Source organism: Schistocerca americana, chromosome 2 (assembly GCF_021461395.2).
Source record: "Schistocerca americana isolate TAMUIC-IGC-003095 chromosome 2, iqSchAmer2.1, whole genome shotgun sequence".
NCBI classification, from domain to species: domain Eukaryota; kingdom Metazoa; phylum Arthropoda; class Insecta; order Orthoptera; family Acrididae; genus Schistocerca; species Schistocerca americana.
The window spans coordinates 494,690,589-494,706,401 of NC_060120.1; the positions used below are offsets into that span (position 1 = coordinate 494,690,589).

General features: G+C 42.8%; 1 pseudogene; it reads right to left on the bottom strand.

Annotated features, from left to right (window-relative positions):
• Positions 1 to 14,187: 14,187 nt before the first annotated feature.
• Positions 14,188 to 14,305, bottom strand: LOC124597402 (annotated as a pseudogene).
• Positions 14,306 to 15,813: the final 1,508 nt, after the last annotated feature.

Sequence of the window (15,813 nt, forward strand, 5' to 3'; positions counted from 1 at the left end):
AGTACAGTCAACTCGCTCGTCAGCTAACAGACATGTAACATAGCCAAAGACACAAAACCAGTACGTTAAAAGATGCGATGTGTAGAACAGATTTTAAGAATTGTATAGACGAATTTATGGAACTTTTTAAAGAAAAGAAATTTGATTTCCCTTCTTCAATTTAAAACAGCACTACGAGAAAGTCTTATGAAAACGTACATTTAAAAATTTTGTAAAATTCTGTTCTTAAAAATCAATCAATGCAGTGACATTCAAATCTAGGGACCTTCTCTCGGGTAGATAGTCTATTGCTGAGAGAGGAGGGGATGACAAAAGATGAGACATTTACTGGAGCAGAAGGGTGTAGGCATAAGGACGGAGGAGCGATGTATGGAGAAAGAATCGAGATTAGGGAGGCAGGAGGGAGATAGTAGTAGGTGGCGTCGGTAAGAGCCATAAATGAAGAGAAGTAAGGGACAGGAAAAGATGGTGAAGAAAGGTGTACGAAAGATGGGAAGGAAAGAAAATGGAGCCCTAATGAGGTGGTATAGGTGGGGTGGATTTATAGTATGGAGGATGGGTAAATGTCGGGACTATTTCATTGTGTGTGAAAGGATGATAGCTGAAATCTAGGCAACATTTAAATAACAGAGACTGCGTGAAATCAAGAATTTTTGTAGGTGAGGATTGTGGAGTGGTGTAATTCCCAAGTTTGGTTAGTTAGTAGTTTCTTATGGGTGTAGTGTAGGATTTGGGAGTAGTGGACATCGGGTTGGAGGTTGTGCAGTGAGTCCTGACTTTTGCAGAGAATTTACTAATGATAAAACGTCGTTCTTGACAACGGAGGAAAGACGATAAATAGAACTTGTTTTACAGCCGGATACAGCTCTTGAAGAATGGTCTTAATGAGATAACAATAACATACTATTAACATATTGAAAGCAAATTTCAAACAGACTTCACCCAAGTGGGTAGAATCGGGCCAACAGCAATAATAGTTCATAAAATATTTCCCCTGGCAACACGGAGTGAAAAGTCAATAAAACAAGCTTCTGCGATTGATTGTAAGACAACATCTTATAATACAACTCCCTGACTTAATTAAGCCACTTACATTACCACTCGTCTGAATATTGAGCTATGACCAATCCCATCACTAACTAGTCACTAAATCAAAGCTACTATCAACCATCTACACCAGCCGGTGACTCACAGGCCTGACCCGGCGCGCTACTGGTTTCAATGCGGCCCGTGGAAGAAATTTGTGTGAGAGTAAGGCGCTCGTATTGTACGTTGCTCCGGGACTTATTTTCGGATATATCCGCGGACGCTCGGCTCGCCTCGGGTTTGCAGCTCACGACGCAGACCAGAGAAAGTTTCGCTTACTCCATGCATGCGCAATGCCATTTCGCCGACGCTGGATTTGTTGTCCTTGAGGCCACGTGCGTGCGCAAAATGCGAGATACAGCTGACTACCGTGAATGGTTGCGGGGAGACGTATTTTCCCCTATCGATCAGTGTTGACAATACATACACGTTATTCACTGCTGACAGCCTTCGTCTGTGCTATACGTTGATAGATCGCAAACGTTGGGAGGTAACGGAAATCTCATGAAAATTACCGACTACTCGCTAAATGTGCCATAACATGGTGAACAAACTAGTTATTTGTTGTCGTTTCACTTGGGTATGTTTTAGTGATGACTAGTCAAGTTGATACTAATTTTGAGGTTTGCCGATGGCATTGTATTTCTGTCAGAGACACCAAAGGACTTGGAAGAGCAGTTGAACAGAATGGACAGTGCCTTGAAAAGAGGATATAAGATGAACATACACAAAAGTAACACGAAAATAATGAAATGTAGTCGAATTAAACAAGGTGATGCTGAGGGAATTAGTTTAGGAAATGAGACACTTAATGTAGTAAACGAGTTTTGCTATTTGGGAAGCAAAATAACTGATGATGGTCGAAGTAGAGAGGATATAAAATGTAGACTGGCTATGCCAAGAAATGCGTTTCTGAAGAAGAGAAATTTCTTAACATTGAGATTAGATTTAAGTGTCAATAGGTAGTACCTGAATGTGTTTCTATGGAGTGTAGCCGTGTATGAAAGTGAAACGTGGACGACAAAGAGTTTAGACAAGAAGAGGATAGAAGCTTTAGAAATGTGATGCTAGAGAAGAATTCTGAAGGTTAGATGGGTAGATCACTTAATTAACGAGGAGGTTCTGAATAGAACTGAGAAGAAGTTTTCGGTACAGCCTGGCTAAAAGAAGGTATCGATTGGTAGGACATATTCTGAGGCATGAAGGGATCACCAATTTAGTACTGCAGTAAAGCGTGCTTTGGGAGGGGGGGGGAGTATAGGTTGGGGGGGGGCGGGATCGTAAATGGAGACCAAGAGATGAAACAGTAAGCTGATTCAGAGGTTGCAGTACTTACTCGGAGATGAAGTGGCTTACACAGGACAGAGTAGCAAGGAGAGCTGCATCAAACCAATCTTTGTACTGAAGACGAGAACAACAACATGTCAAGGTGCCCGGCGCACTATATTCCAAGGTTTACGTTTATTTGCGTCTTCTGGGCGCTGTTTCTTGTTTCTTCACCAGAGTCAGTACACAATTCTGCAAAGGAAGTTGTGGACAAAAAGTGAGTTTACTTTCAAAAATACGTGTTTTGAAATATAATTTACTGGCGTGGAGTGTCAGGAAAAGGACGCAGTTCATATGGTTGCGTTACCCCATCAACATTAACGGGACGGACGCTACAGTTTTGACTTTATGTGTTACAAGCGCTGTTGTCGCATCACTTGACGAGGTGGCCAGAGATCTTACCTGTTTGTATGAGGCACATGGGTCTTCAAAGGCTGCCCACGCTGAGCTACGGGACTACCTACGTAAATTTATCAATACCGCTTTTTATGCAATGTAAGATACAAAATAGATCACTTTTGAAGGGTAAAATAACAAAATAATTTACACAAAACGGCATAAACAAAATCAGTGATATTTGTAGCGTAATAATAATATCACATTCTGCACAATGGTACACAAGAAATTAGTCACGTACATGGTGTATATATATCAAAGTCAATAGGGTCCCGCTCTTAGAAGAAACACCCACACACTCAGTGTGCAACGACACAACCACCGCATCGCGCCGCAGTGTGCCCACGGACCTTCTGTGTATAATACTACCGATTATAGATACACGGTATGTACCCTCGGTCTTTATGTTAGCCACTAAAGCACCCAGATAGTGCTCATCTTATAATCATAATGACTCTGTCTATTTCTCCACTGGAACCACCGCCCTCTGGCCCAGGAAAAGGCACTAACTGTTCAAAAAATGGTTCAAATGGCTCTGAGCACTATGGGACTTAACAGCTGTGGTCATCAGTCCCATAGAACTTAGAACTACTTAAACCTAACTAACCTAAGGACATCACACACATCCATGCCCGAGGCAGGATTCGAACCTGCGAACGAAGCAGTCGCGCGGTTCCGGACTGAGCGCCTAGAACCGCTAGACCACCGCGGCCGGCACTAACTGTTCCAATCGGTTTGTGTGTCCACACAACGGCAACTCCCCACGCTGACCGTTAGTGATATCCGTAGACAGCTTTTATGCCTATGGTATAAGCCGCTCATTCGTGGCCCTGCGCTAACTGACGGCTCTCGTCCGCAGTCGTTTCCGCCTTGGTCGCAGACGGGCTGCCCGTCTGCCCGCCCTCATGCTGCACCAGCACAATAAGCCACCAAGCATGACAGGCTGCGGGAGAAACAAATGTCGCTCTCGACACGACGCATGGAGAATCTTTTGGATCGTTTTAGTTCAAGCTTCCATGTTAATTGCTGGTCGAGGGCTAGTTTATGATATATTAGTGAATAAGTTACAAGACAATGTAGGGCCCTAATAAACTGATAATTCACGAGGAGTACCAATTATAAACAAGGAATACAAAATAAGAGATGATCAAGAGGAAATAGTTCCCCAGTTGAAACAAACAGCTGAACAGGTAAGGCCCAGTAAATGGAAGTAACAAACACAAATGGTGGAACGGTAAGTGTGATAACGCCGGGAATTAAGTTCGTGTGTAAAAGGGAATTTAAAGTAGACTGGGGCGGAAATGAGAATTTTGTTTGAGGAGGGAGGCTTGCCAGGGTAATCCATGCACTTGTGCGAACCACTGTCCAAAGGTGGGATTAGTGGCTAGCGCACCTCTTGAGTAAGCAGGAGATCCGGATTCGATTTCCGGCCCTGGTACAAATGTTTACTGGCGTCTTGAGTCGATATACATAAAAATAATATCTGTGTGACATCACTAAAGTCTCTGAAACGGTGTCATTTCATTTGTATAAGCACCTGCCCCTGGGTGTTTCAGGTTAGCGGCCCTATTTACATTCGGTGCTGAGGTGCTATTCCAGGACATGAGAGCCTCGACAATTATGTTCGTGCTTAAGGGGGAATTAAAAGTAGACTGAGGGGGCAGTGAGAATTTGGATCGAGGAGCATGCATGTCAGTGTGAACCCTGCAGATGTGCGAACTGCTGTGCCAAGGTGGATTAGTGGCTAGCGCACCTGCCTAGTAAAGAGGAGGCCCAGGTTCGATTCGAGGCCTCAGTACAAATTTTCAACGTTGTTTCAGTCTATATACATAAAAAATGGTGCAAATGGCTGAGCAGTATGGGACTCAAATTCTGAGGTCATCAGTTCCCTAGAATTAAGAACTACTTAAACGTAATTAACCTAAGGACATCACACACATCCATGCCCGTGGCAGGATTCGATCCTGCGACCAGAGCGGTCGCGCGGCTCCAGACTGAGGCGCCTAGAACCGCTCTGTCACACTGGCCGGCCATATACATAAAAATCATATCTGCATTAGACCAGTAAAGTCACTGAAATGGTGTCATTCCTTTTGAATAAAAAGAGAATTTACAATGAGAAACAACAGAAAAGATCGGAACGAATCAAAAGATATTAGGCGATTCGGAAAGGAAAGCTACTGAAGAAGATGGCCAGCAAATGATTAACTGAAGTGGCCCAGCGAGGCCGTAAAAGCAGAAGAAGAAGAAGAAATTAGCTATAGACAACAATTGTAAATGGTGATATAGTGGCATGGACGTGGAAGCTGCATTTTGTTGGTCATTAAATGCCAGGGTTTTTGAGAGGTTGATCCTGAGGAACTGTTGGTTGCACCAAGAGGTCAGCTAAAGGACGTGGATTTGAAGAGTTCGTTGGGTTTCTGGAGTTTCGGGTGGAAGACAAGGGAGTTGGTGTCAGGAGTATACTGAAGAAAGTGGACTGGTAAGGCTGGTTTGGACATGCCGACAGCGTAGAGGAGATAGCTAAGATAAAACAGAGGACTGAGCTTTGGTATACAATATGACTATTGTCTGTCATTTTGAAATGCAACTTCTGGCGAAGTTCTGCACTAGTCAACCGTTAAAATAACAAAGCCACTGTAATGGCATATAACAGTAAATATAAAACTCTTGATACATTGTGCAGAACATGGCTAACTGCAGGGTGATTAGAAAATGTTCTGTACCAACAAATGGCAGTTCAAAGAACTGCCGAAAACAGCCGCCGGCCAATCTGGCCGTGCGGGTCTATGCGCTTTAGTCCGGAACCGCGCTGCTGCTTTGGTCGCAGGTTCGAATCTTGCCTCGGGCTTGGCTGTCTGTGATGTCCTTAGGTTAGTTGGGTTTAAGTAGTTTTATACCTTGCACACACACACATACGTTTAGGGTTATGCCGTCACATATGGTAAGTCTTTCTATAAAATTGAAGTCAAAAGATTAAAAACATTCTCAAACACTGAAGAAAAATTTCACAAGCTAATCAAAAATTTAACCTGAAATCCAACACACATGTTTCGAGTATATATTTTTGTTTAAAAAAAAGGAAAAAAAATAAGAAAATCAAGCTTCATGTGAACTACTTCTGCCGTCGCTTTTTGTTGTAAAATCTTCATAATCAAAACTGAAAAGCTTTTGTCGGTGTTCTACAGCCTATTATAATGTTTTACAACTTCCACTGTAATATGCTTTTCATTTATAAATCATTACAACATAATCGGCAATTTTCCACAGATAACGGTTAGTCAAGAAATTCAAATAGGATGTAGTAGGGCAGCTATCTGGAGGAACGGCAGGAATCCTGCAGAACCAGTACTTGAATAGCGGAATGTGACAATAACACACATCATATTTAACCGGCTGTTTTTATTCACGGTTCGACTTGGTGCAGTGAAAGACACTAGACTCGTTTATGGAAATACTTAATTCAAATACCCTTCCAGTCATCCCTGTTTGGATCTACCAAGGTTGCTGTAAATCTCTTAATGCCAGCATCGGGATAGCTTACGTAAAAAGACATAGACTTGTTCCTTCCCTGTCATTTCCATAGTTCGAACTTGTATTCCATCTTTAAGGGCGTCTTCGTCGATCGGCCGTTTTCTGCATTTGGTCTGCGTGGAGGTCACATGACACCACTAGAAATTCATCGTTGTATAATTCACTAAGGTTTTGTATTACAGAGCGAAGGCAGCCCCGTCGGCGAACAAGCTGAGCTGACAAGCCGGGCCGGCCGCTGTGGCCGAGCTGTTCTAGGCGCTTCAGTCCGGAACCGCGCGACCGATCTGGTCACAGGTTCGAATCTTGCCTCTGGCATGGATGTGCGTGATGTCCTTAGGTTAGTTAGGTTTAAGTAGTTCTAAGTTCTAGGGGACTGATGACCTCAGATGTAAAGTCCCATAGTGATCAGAGCCATTTTTTGACAAGCCGGTGCCGCTAGACTAGCAGGTTCAACATGTATACATACACTTCGCCTACGGATTTTGGCGAGAGAGGCTGCGACTACAGAAATATGTGACATATATGGACGCATCTTTTGACTGCGTTGACGTGGGTGCTGAAATTATTTATAACGCTAAGTGACCTTATACTTTATAATTTGCCATTAATTTCAACTTTATACCTATATCCTTTCTTGAGAAAAAGAGGTCTTAAAAAACGGACAGACCGACTGCAAATGGTAGAAGCATTGTGTTCTGTGCTACAATCACTTTTCGAAGTTTTTTCTTTACTTGTACTGTAAAACCTGCTTCTCGTCAAATTTCATGATTCTAGGATTTTCATGAATGATTTTACGAATATTGAAGAATGTGACGTAAAAAGACGTATCTTTTCACACTACCAAGGGACCACAGATCATAGTACGTACCATAAATTTCTAGTTGATACCAGTATCCATTCCTGAGAAGAAGAGGTCTCAACAGTCGGACAGATAGACGGACTGGAAAGTTCTTACAGATTAAGACATTTAACCCTAAAAATCAGTAAAAAAAGCCATACAGGTACGAACCTGGAGGAATTGGCACGTTAGATACAGGGAAGTGGTCTAAATTGGAATCAAAACCCTAAAGTGGACTGCTGGGTCTAATGGGTTTGCAGTCTCCTGAAATCTAGTGTGAAAAGTTGCAAATAGTAGTTTAGGCTTCTACTCTACATTTACATCTACATCTACGTAGATACACTGCAAGCGACCTACGGTGCGTGGTGGAGGGTATCCTGTACAACTACTAGTCAATTCCTTTCCTGTTCCACACGTAAATAGAGCTTGGGACAAACGACTGCCTATATGCATTCGCGTGAGCTCTAATTTCGTGTATTTTATCTTCGTGGTCCTTAGGCGTAATGTATGTTGGCGACAGTAGAATCTTTTGGCAGTCAGCTTCAGATGGCGGTTCTCTAAATTTTGTCAACAGTGTTTCTCGAAAAGAACGTCGCCTTCCCTCAAGGGATTCCGATTTGAGTTCCCTGAACTGCTTCGATGTCTTCCTTTAATCCTACCTGGTGCGGATCGGAAACAAGCAACGCTCAAGAACAGGTCACCTTTACAGGTGAACTATTCTATTCTCCCATTAAACCGAAATCGACCATTCGTCTTCCCTACGACGTTTCTCACATGCTCGTTCCATTTCATATCGCTTTGCAACATTACGTCCAGATATTTAACCGAATCGACTGTGTCAAGAAGGACACTGTATCCGAACATTGCAGGCCCGTTCTTCATTCTCATCCGCATTAACTTACATATTTCCGCGTTTAGAGCTAGCTTCCAATCACCTCACCAAGTGGACATTTTGTCTAAGTCGTATCTTCCTACAGTCTGTCAAATTTGACTCCTTACCGTGTACCACAGCATCATCAGCAAAAAACCATAGATAGCTGCTAACCCTGTCTGCCAAGTCATTTATGCATATAGAGAACAACAGTGGTCCTATCACACTTCCCTAGGGCACTCCTGATGATACCCTGGTCTCTGATGAATAGTCGTCGTCGAGGAGAACATATTGGGTTCTATTACTTAAGAAGTTTCCAAGACACTCACTTCTTTGTGATCTTACTCCATACGCTCGTACCTTCTTTAAAAGCCTGCAATCGGGCATTTACGGAAATCTAGAAACATGGAATCTGCCTATTGTCCTTCATCCATTGTTCGCAGTATATTATGTGAGATAACGGCAAGCTGAGTTTCTGACGAGCGATGCTTTCTATAACTATGCTGATTCCTGAACTGAAGCTTCTTAGTCTCAAGAAAGATTATTTGTTGAGTGGCACTTAAGATAAGTAAATAAATTAGTGAAATCAAAGTGAAGTAGAAATTAGAAAATAAATGAAAAACTTAGTTTAGTTTAGAAGATACACTGGCAAACAGCGGGCAGAGCACCAGAGCAGAAGAGACAATGACTGTGAAGTCAGCAACTTCAGAAGAAGCCATCGCCCTCCCCACATAAGCGGACGCTGTCGATTCAGCTTCAGCCGGCTCACGTGTTTGTCAATGTGAGCAAAGGCCCTCGCCTACATTCCAAGAGCCAATGACCGACGTTAATAAGATTCTTCGAAAAGCTTTTCAACGTGGCAGACGAGGCAATGACCGTGAAGTCGTTCACCTCCAGTGGACTGAAGTGAATAAATACGCGAGACGCAGTGGGCCCAATGGAGGAAGACGAAGGGAAAGAGAAGCGTAACAGTAGTTTTCAGTCAGTTTCGTCACGCAAGAAGAGGCTACATCATACACGGACGCACCAAGTCCGCCGCTGTAATTGAATAGCAAGCAGCAGGCCAGAAGACAGAAGTTAAAAGGTATTTGAAGTCTGATTTTTACGTACCCGGGTGACTCATGATGACGGGAAGGAGACGGCCTCACATCAGCAGTCACCTATGAGCTGGGATAAAGATCTGACAGCCGAAGACTTGCAAGGGGGAGTCCGTTGTTCGAGTCCGGGACACTGGCCTTCCCCCGCCGCGCCGCTCCGCTGGCCGACGCACAACACTGACACACGCGGCCGCTTAGAGAGGAGAAACACTGGGACGCCACATCCAATGTATCACCGTCCGATTACGACTTAGTTCTCAATAATTTAACGGGCCACAGCACGACGCCGCCGCTGCCGCAGCAGAAGGCTTCGTAAACGACACCACTGCCGCTCTCCGAGCCAGAATATCCAGTAAGGGAACAGCTGTACAAATCTTCAATAAAAGTTATCTTATGTAAAAATACTGTTTCATTCTACCTCATTCCCGAGCCAAGGAAGAAACCACCCAGCCCACATGTTGTTAACAGAGAAAAATAAATTTATTTAGTACTTTCATCCTGACATAATGCTTTAGAATTAAATGCCTATTGCAGTAATACTCATCCTGACACTTGGCTAGCATCAAACGAGAAAACCCAGTTACATTTAGTGTCAGAAGTGTTACATTTGGTGTCAGAGAAAAAACACTTGGCTCAATATGAGGTGTGAATGACAGTCACTAAAGGTGCACAGTTAGTATTATTTAATGTGTGAAAGGATAGTGGTTTGCACAGCAGTCGTAATATTTCCTTTGTTTAGAAGTGTATTCTCTCTCATAATTTTAAGAGTTTGTCAAAAATATTTAAACATCTTTTTCATTCAGTGTAGTAAGATTGTGTAACTAATAGTCTGTAAAATGATGACACGAAATCATACAAAGTCAGAGTCAGCACCACAAGCAGTTTCTACCGAGGAAGCTATTCAGAGCTTAGTTAATCAGATAGCACAGCTTAAAAATGATAATAATACATTATTTAAACAGTAGAGTGTGGTTAGGCAAACCAGTTCAATCCCTACCACCCTAGATTCCTCAGCAGCATCCGTGATAACTCCTTCTTCAGGTAAACCTGGCGAAGACATAACTGCCATTTTTAATGATTTAGTAGCAGCTGCAAAGTTAGGATCATGGTCCGATGAACAGCTCTTACAAATGACAAAGTTAAGACTGATAGGGGAGGCTAAAGCACCCATATTATACAACGAAGAAATTTGTAACAAACTACAGAGGTCCTTATCAAATTGTTGAGATCACATCACCAGTCAATGTTAAACTGCAACTACCCACCCGAACTACTATTGTCCATGCAAGTCGTTTAAAACCTTTTAAGGGCGCTCCAGATGTAGTTCCTTCAACAATAGTGTCTGCTTTTCCGAAGGGTGGAGGAAGTGACCAAAAAGGAAAAAGAGTGGCCACGCCAGCACTACATGCAGGCATGGCACCATAAAATCTTCGACCAAGTGTGCGAATGTCCTAGTTGAATCATAGTAGACTGTGGATAGTATACAAATGTAAATAATTAATCAATGATAATGATTTCTTTTAAAAACAAAGTTGAACGTAGAAACATGTAGATCTTGTAGTTAACAATTTATTCCTTCTTTTCTTTGTTTTTGTTTTTTCTAGGTTGGTAGATCCATAACCATGTTGTTTGCTTTTTTCAGAAGACGCCATACAAGTATTTCCTGCACAAAACCTATCCTACCTCAATGACTCCCTTGACAGTTCCCTTCTGAAGTCATTAGATACGCTCATAAATTCACAGCAAGATAAAATTGATGCCAATGTTATGATACAACATGTCTTAAAATTAAAAAGTGAGCACAGAACTAAAATTATAATGCTAGGAACGGGTATATCTGGAACCTTTGTGTTGGTGTTCCTCCTTTGTACACTTTTCTTTTATTTAAGACAAAAAAATAAGCCAAATAATAATATACCACTTCATCAAATCCCTGTTAATTGGATACCACACTCTTAACTGGTGTACTTCAGTGGTTACTTTTGTGCAATAGTGTATTAATTTTGTTTATTGTACTTCGGTCTTTACTAAACAGTCTCATGTTAAAATAAACATTACTGTAGAATAGATATTCTTTCATTAATATAGGGTAGATTAAACAGGAGTTGCTATGTAATTTTCTAAGTGAGAAATCTATTCTTGTTTATTCATTGCCATCAAAATTTGTTACCCTTATTACAACGATTTATGTGTGAACTATGTGATTCATCAGCGTACGGTGCTTTAGTAAAGTGATAAAGTATTTTCAACATACTTAATATGAAGCATGTGTAATCGTGTAAGTCGAGAGTTTTCATTGCTTGTGTTAGTGTTTTTGCCGTGTGAAGAGTGGAGGAATGTTGAGTGGTAAATTCGAGGGCGAATTTCTCCGAAGAGTGGAGGAATGTTGAATGGTACTTAAGATAAGTAAATAAATTAGTGAAATCAAAGTGAAGTATAAATTAGAAAATAAATGGAAAACTTAGTTTAGTTTAGAAGAATTACACACTGGCAAACAGCGGGCAGAGCAGCAGAGCAGAAGAGACAATGACTGTGAAGTCAGCAAGTTCAGAAGAAGCCATCGCCCTCCCCACATATGCGGACGCTGTCGATTCAGCCGTCAGGGCATTGCCCGACCGGCTCACGTGTTTCTCAATGTGAGCAAAGGCCCTCGCCTACATTCCAAGAGCCAATGACCAACGTTAAGAAGATTCTTCAAGAAGCTTCTCAACGTGGCAGACGAGGCAATGACCGTTAAGTCGTTCACCCCCAGTGGACTGAAGGGAATAAATACACGAGACGCAGTGGGCCCAATGGAGGAAGACGAAGGGAAAGAGAAGACTAACAGTAGTTTTCAGTCAGTTTCGGTGCCGAAGACCGTCATGCAAGAAGAGGCTACATCATACACAGACGCACCACGTCTGCCGCTGTAATGGAATAGCAAGCAGCAGCCTCGGCGCCAGAAAACAGAAGTTGAAAGGTTCAAAAATGGCTCTGAGCACTATGGGACTCAACTGCTGAGGTCATTAGTCCCCTAGAACTTAGAACTAGTTAAACCTAACTAATCTAAGGACATCACAAACATCCATGCCCGAGGCAGGATTGGAGCCTGCGACCGTAGCGGTCTTGCGGTTCCAGACTGCAGCGCCTTTAACCGCACGCCCACTTCGGCCGGCAGTTAAAAGGTATTTGAAGTCTGATTTTTACGTACTCCGGTGACTCGTGAGGACGGGAAGGAGACGGCCTCACATCAGCAGTTACCTATGAGCTGGAATAAAGATCTGACAGCCGAAGACTGGCAAGCGAGAGTCCGTTGTTCGAGTCCGGGACACTGGCCTTCCACCGCCGCGCCGCTCCGCTGGCCGACGCACAACTCTGACACAAGCGGCCGCTTAGAGAAAAGAAACACTGGGACGCCACATCCAAGGTATCAGTCCGATTACGACTTCGTTCTCAGTAATTTAACGGGCCACAGCACGATGCGCGTCTCCAGTCAACTGGGCGAGACGGCGACACGAGATACACAACGCCAGGCGGAATCAGACGCCGCCGCTGCAGCAGCTGAAAGCTTCGTAAACGACACAGCTGCCGCTCTCCGAGCCAGAACATCCAGTAAGGGAACAGTTGTACAAATCTTCAATAAAAGTTATCTTATGTAAAAATGCTGTTTCCTTCTACCTCATTCCCGAGCCAAGGAAGAACCCACCCCGCCCACATGTTGTTAGGAGAGAAAAATTAGTTAATTAGTATTTTCATCCTGACATAATGCTTTAGAATTAAATGCCTATTGCAGTAATGCTCATCCTGACACTTGGCTAACATCAAAAGAGAAAACCCAGTTACAGTTCGTGTCAGAAGTGTTACATATTATATTTGGACGCAGAATATGTTCAAGTTATTCTGCTGTAAAATAGTCAGAGGTACTGATCTCTAATTTTGCGAGTCCGATTCTTTTACTCTTCTTACATACGGAAGTCACGTACTCTTTTTTACGGTCGCTTGGGACATGTGCTGGACAAGAGATTCGCGATAAATGCAATCTACGTATGAGGAAAATGTCGTAGAGTTACTCTCTGTAAAATCGGATCGGTATTCCGTCCGGACCTGGTAATTTAGTTTCAGATCTTTCAGTTGTTTTTCATTAAAAGGCTGCAGAAGTCACTCGCTTCAGTTGTTACTTATCAGTTCGCCATTACATGTTTTGACAATGGAGAAAATTTTTACCCGGTTATTGAAAGATTAACGATGTGATGAAACCGTTTGATTTAGATGTTTGGTTAAACTTTTACTGCTGACAAAAAGTTGACTCTAGTGGTGAAGCAGAACCCTCTTCTGTGGCTGAAACCGGGCCCCTTACTTTTGCAGATTTAGATTCCCCTCTGTATTACTACACACACTTAGTCTCTTGGATTTCAGTTGAAGATTCCAAGACGATAGCGGGGAACGTTGAGCAAAGGAGGCGTTGCCACATCTAAAACGTCTAATGCTATTGATGAATTTTAGAAGAAGAAAGTGCTGAACGGTGTATCCGTGAAGTCTTGGGCGCCTTGTCCACGGTTCACGCGGCACCCTCCGTCGGAGGTTCGAGTCCTCCCTGGGGCATGGGTGTGTGTATTATCATTAGTTTAATTATGTTAAGTAGTGTGCATGCCTAGGGACCGATGACCTTATCAGTTTGGTCCCATAGGCACCTACAAAAAAAAAAAGTCAGGTGTGAAGTACAGAACACCTGAGGTGGCAGCAAAAGCAGGAAACCTACAATTTTAGGTGATTATGTTGAAGAATACCTGGCTTAGTATTGCCTTGCTATGGAAGTTTCTTTCTTTGGACTTAATCGTAATGTCTTGTGAACTCCTCCTGAACAGGCCATGAAGGCCCAAGGGTACCTACCGGCCGCCGTGTCATCCTCAGCCCACAGGCGTCACTGAATGCGGATATGGAGGGGCATGTGGTCAGCATACCACTCTCCCGGCCGTATGTCAGGTTCAGAGACCGGAGCCGCGACTTCTTAATCAAGTAGCTCTTCAGTTTGCTTCACAAGGGCTGAGTGCACCCCAGCTTGCCAACAGCGCCCGGCATACCGGATGATCACCCATCCAAGTGCTAACCCAGCCCGACAGCGCTTAACTTCGGTGATCTGATGGGAACTGGTGTTACCACTGCGGCAAGGCCGTTGGCATGACTTTTGAAGCAAGGCCATAAATTGGTGGACGAACTTGCTGGGTAAAAGTGAGTTAGTCTTCTTCGTAAGCGGCACAAAACCAAACTGTCAGCAATAAAGTCTACAAAGCCTACCAGAATACCCGATAGCAGGGCTCTTGGTTTGAGGAAAGAAAATCAGAGAAACTGTATAACTTTCTGTAAGACGTTATATTATACCTACTTTGAAACCAGGTAACGGTTCCTCTGATATTTATTATTGTTAAGTGGTCAGATTTTGGAACCTGTTTTTCAAACTCGCTGTGCAAGGTTTTCCTTCTTTTTTGTAATACCCTTTCATTACATTTTCTAAGAGTAAAATATAAACTGTGTAACCTCATCGTAAAATAAGTGTTGCAAACTTTTTAAACAAGTTTTTCTACTATTGTATACTTTTTAAGCATGAAATGGAAAATGGGGTTCTGATGGACGGTAGCTTTAATTACGTTTCCAACGAAAATTCCTAACTTTCAACACCGAGGGAGGCAAACAAATGAAACATCAAATATTTTTTTGACTGACGTACACCAGCAATTCTGTACCTATGGTCTGATGTTCTACTGGCATCACAAGAAGGTTAATGATTCCGTGGAGCGTGAACAAAGTAAACTGCAAAATGGTGTTGAACGCTAACCCAGTGTGGCTTTTATATAAAATGATTGAGAATGTATGCAAAACTGCTTCTTGTAAGCATGCACTCTAATTCTGAGCCGAACGAATTTAAACACTACACATTCCTGTGCCACACAGATTCTACACTAAATTACGCTACCGTGAGCTACAGATTTCTTGGTACTGACAGCGAATTCAAATAACAGCACGCATGACTATGCCCACAGACGAAAATATCAATCCATCCTAACAAATCAACACAATGCCATTCGCTATCAGAAACAAACAATCAAGTGACGCAGCACTATCAACGATCTGACGGTCACAGAAGGTGCCATCAGTTCTAAAATGCTGCGCAAGAGACCTCAAATTGAATGACTACGCTAAGCAACCCGATATGACAGTCACAGAAGGTTCCATTAATCCTAGGTCCTGGCAGGGGACGCCACAATGAAAGTTAACCCTTTGGGGCTTTTCTATAAAGTGATTGAGCATGTATGCAAAATTCAGTTTACTGACAACATTCACTTTCCCAAAACAAAGACAGACATAAATTATGCCAAACAAGTTCTTAATTGAATACCTTAAGCAACTAACAGATGATTTGAGACCACAGTGGACGAGGATCCTGGGTGACAGAAGTGAGTCAAGTACTCTGACCCTAAATATGTGGGTAACGCAATCTCAATTGATCTGACGCTGAGCAGACTTTGCTTTTTCAAATCTACAGAATTTTCTCTATAGAGGTGCAGGTGAGAAAAAGTGGCAGTTGATATCTGAGTGCTCTGACGAGGCCAAAGCTGCAATGCGTTACCCTGTATGCTTCATGTGGCGATGTGACTTGCAGCTGGCGAGATGTGTGTGGCGGAGGGGAG